Below are 4,087 nucleotides of genomic sequence, written 5' to 3'. Positions count from 1 at the left end.
AGATATGCTTCACACACTCTCAGAGACACACAGAACTACTAGTAGTGAGCCTTTATTGATAGTATCTCGTACACCTAACACTGAAGCTTAGCTCTCTCTCTCTCTCTCTCTCTCTCTCTCCCGCCCTCCCTCCCTCTGAGAAAATCACTCAGCTCCTCCCTCACTTTCTCCGTGTTGTTTATCACATGCACACAAGCTGTTTTGGTGACCTGTTGCCTCACACAGCCAAAGCCTTTTTCTTGTTGATGCACTACAAGCTTATCTTACAAAGATGGCATACATGTCTATTTATAGGCTACATCAACCTGACCTTGACCTCCAAGGCTCCAAACGGACCTGAACAATACAGCTCAGAAGCAGCTAGCTATACTACTCCACCACCGGTACAAACAGCTGACTTACTGCTGTCATTTATAGCTCTAGCACAGAACAAGCACAAACCAAATTGACTACTAGCCAACTGCATACTTCTCTACTATTAAAGGGGAACCTGCCATTGTCGTCATGATGATTCGACCTCATCCTTCCCACGTACAACAACCATCGACCGAAAACCTCTCAGGCGCAAGGGCCACGATCGTAGGATCCCGCACCACTCGGCTCCAGCCCCTTGAGGAGCTCCTCATGCGCCTTGAGTGACCCAATGGCCTCCTCTGTGGCCATCTTGTTGATGCCACTAAACAGTGCAATCGATGAAGCAACAAGGATGAATTTGTTGGGGACGGCTCGGAACAGCTTCTTCACGACATACTTCTCCATCGGGTCTCCAAGCTCACGAATATGCCCCACAAGTGTCGTGAATTTCGCCGCAAAATCATCCATGGACTCTCCATCAGTCATCTTGAGGTTATCAAACTCCGAGCATAAGCATTGAATCCTTGCTTCTCGAACACGCTCTACACCCACATGCATGGAGCATAGCGCTGCCCACATATCATAGGCCGGTCTCCTTCTCTCCAACAGACGGCGGCGGCGCGTCGACGGTTGACTGGGACATATTTGTCAAGGCCAGCTCCTGCATACTCTCATCAACCTCCTTGGACAAGCTCTCAAGATCAATGGCATCCCATGCACCATTTGCTTGCAAGAGGTACTTCTCATCGCCCACGCTGCGTAGTTGGTCCTTGTCAGTATGGGAACGTAATCCTCCCGGTTGCACTCTCAGACACACACAGAAGTACTACTAGCAGTGAGACTTTATTCATAGTATCTCATACACACACAACACTAGCAGTGAAAAGGTTAGCTCTCTCTCCCTCTCCCTCTCTCTCTCTCTCTCTCTCTCCTACATGAACCAACCTTGACCCCCAAGGCTTCAGACCAATCTGAACAATACAGCTCAGAAGCAGGTACCTATGCTACTCCACTACCAGTACAAACGGCTCATTTACTGATGTCATTTATAGCTCTAGCACAAGACAAGCAAAAACCAAATTGACTACTAGCCAACTAAATACTTTTACTAGCTAAATGTTGGTGTAAACTGACCCATAATAATGCCTAGTTAATTAAGCACAGCACACAAGGATTATATCTGTTCGGAAGTATTAGTATTGGTCTAGGAGTCTTTATTAGTCTACTTTTACTTTCCTTGCACCTCAAGTCATGTGTATATATATGGTATTAGAGCCTAGGTTGCTTTCCTAACATGGTATTAGAGCCTAGGTTTAGGTCTCCGGCGCCGCAACTCGTCCTTACAATCCAATTTTTTTTTCTACCTCGCGATCGATCTGTTGGTCAATCTCGTCTTCCACCGTCGTTCCCATCGGGCGGGCCGCCGCTGCTCCTCTCTCCGGCCGGCTACTGCAGGCCTGCCTCATCTCGCCCTACTGTCTGCGGTGTCTGCTCGATGCTTTCCTCTGCTGCGGGCCTGCGTGGCCTCTCCGCGATCGCCTCACAGCCCATGGTGCCGCTACCAACAACCGTCCCTCAGATCGGACCCAAGTTGGGTCATCTCCACGTCCGCGCACGTGATCTAGAAGCCTGGCACCGACGCAATCCTGCGCGCTCGCGCATACTCTAGATCAGTCCCGCCTCCATCAGAGTCACTGCCACCTGTGTCTGCTGCTGTTGTAGCTGGCTGGGTCCGCCTCGCCGCTCGTGGATCCCGTCCAAGGTCGCCAATCCGCTAGTCAACTTTGTGTCAATCCACCGGCTACGGTCCTGCCCGGCTGCTTCCTTGCCCGATTTGGGTGTCCCGGGCTGCTTCTGCACCTCCAGCCTACTGTTGCTGCTAGTGTGCTGCTGCTTCTCTGCGTGTTCCTCTGCATATTGCCGCAAGCTAGTGCTATTTCAAATTGGGTCTGATTCAGTGTACGCATGATGATCCCATTGTGTATGTGGGCACTTGCCCTTCTGCTACTCAGCTGTTTTTGGCCTCGCCGCCATGATTTTCTTCCGCTACTATCGCATCTACTCCAGTATGTGTTCCCAGCTTTCTAGTTTTCTTTGTTTTCCGCTGCGTCCACCAAATCCATTGATATTTTGTGTTTTCTCTTGTCATGGGAGTCCACCAAACTTTTGTCCATCAGCCTTTTTCAATAGGATTTCTGTGGCCTCTCTTTGCATTGTTGATCTAAGCTCATTCTCTTGCCGCCGAGCTTCTATCACCGTCGGTTTTCATGGGCCATGATTCTTTAAGCAATGCTTCATTCTCTTGATGTGGCATCTTCTTTTGACAACCCATCTTCTCTTGATACTTCTCTTGTATCTTCTATTGATACGGTGTCTTCCTTTGACATGCCATCTCTTTGTTATCCCCTTTGGCGACTCGACATTGTTAAGGAGTATTAGTATTGGTCTAGGAGTCCTTATTAGTCTATGTTTAGTTTCCTTACACCTCAAGTCATGTGTAATATAGATATGCCCGTTGGGCCTTCAATAAAGATAAGTTGCTTTCCTAACATGGTATCAGAGCTTTAGGTTTTATTTCGCACGCGCAACTCGTGCTGATCCGATCTAATCTCGCGCCGCCACCAACCCCCTCTTGGTCGGACGCTACCTCCCCTCGCCATGCCGCCCTCTTCCTCTGGACATCTCGCGCCGCCCTCCCTCCTTCACGTGCCCTGCCGGGGTCCTCCCTGGTCAATGTTGTCTCCAAATCAGGAGATTGGGCCATCCCGGTTAACTCTGCCTCCAGATCGGGCTGGATCAGTCAATACCGTCGCGCAGGATCTCATCGCCCTGAAGATCGCCACCGCCTCGGTCAGCGTCGCCCCCGTGCAAGTCTCTTGTGCTCGCGCTGGCTGCTCTCCAAGTCTGCCACCGGGACGATTGGCCCTCCCGCACGAAGACCGTCGCCGCCACATGACGACCACCATCCCGATTCATCAATCGCAGCTCTCTGCACGTGTGTCCCGTGTGCAGCCGCTTCTCACTCGCGTGCGTCCGCTCATGCAGCCGTGTTACTCTCCTCCTGCTTCTACTTCAGTGTGCGTGGCTGCTGCTATCTCCTGCTATGTTGGCTGCTGCTGCTGCATGCTTGTCTGCGCTGGCTGCTGCTAAACCTCGTAGCACTCATGCATCTCTGCTTGCTGCTCTTTGTCGGCATCTTACATGCACGACTTCCTTCATAATCTCTTTTGCAAACACGATTGCTTCATCATCTTCGTCTGGTGTGTGCTTCCTAGATTTCTAGTTTTTAGTTTATGTTCCGCTGCGTCCACCAAATCCGTTGATATTTTGTGTTTCTCATGCCATGCGAGTCCACAATAGCTATGTCCGTCAGCCTTTTTCTGGTCATTGTCCTCTGTATATGATTTCTATGGCCTCTCTTTGCATTGTTGATCTAAGCCTATTCTCTTGCCGCCGAGCTTCTTTCGCCGTCGGTTTTCATGGGCCATGATTCTTTAAGCAATGCTTCATTCTCTTGATGTGCCATCTTCTTTCGACAACCCATCTTCTCTTGATACTTCTCTTGTATCTTCTATCGATGCGGTGTCTTCCTCTGATGTGCCATCTCTTCGTTATCCCCTTTGGCGACTCAACAGGTTTTGAAGACTCTTCATGCTACAACGACACTCCCAAGACGCGGATTTGGATTATCATTTTTTTCTAGTATTACACTTCTTCAAATGCAATGCTATTG

The 4,087-nt window shown here is 49.8% G+C and overlaps 1 protein-coding gene across 3 annotated transcripts in view; it reads right to left on the bottom strand.

Moving 5' to 3' along the window:
- LOC119329099 overlaps positions 1-4,087 on the bottom strand; it is a 48,218-nt gene that overhangs the window by 39,596 nt on the left and 4,535 nt on the right. The gene's annotated exons all lie outside the window — the stretch shown is intronic.

The sequence above is a fragment of the Triticum dicoccoides genome, chromosome 7A, assembly GCF_002162155.2.
Source record: "Triticum dicoccoides isolate Atlit2015 ecotype Zavitan chromosome 7A, WEW_v2.0, whole genome shotgun sequence".
NCBI classification, from domain to species: Eukaryota; Viridiplantae; Streptophyta; class Magnoliopsida; order Poales; family Poaceae; genus Triticum; species Triticum dicoccoides.
The sequence above is the reverse complement of the archived record's forward strand: the minus strand, read 5'-3'. Positions and strand labels throughout refer to the sequence as shown.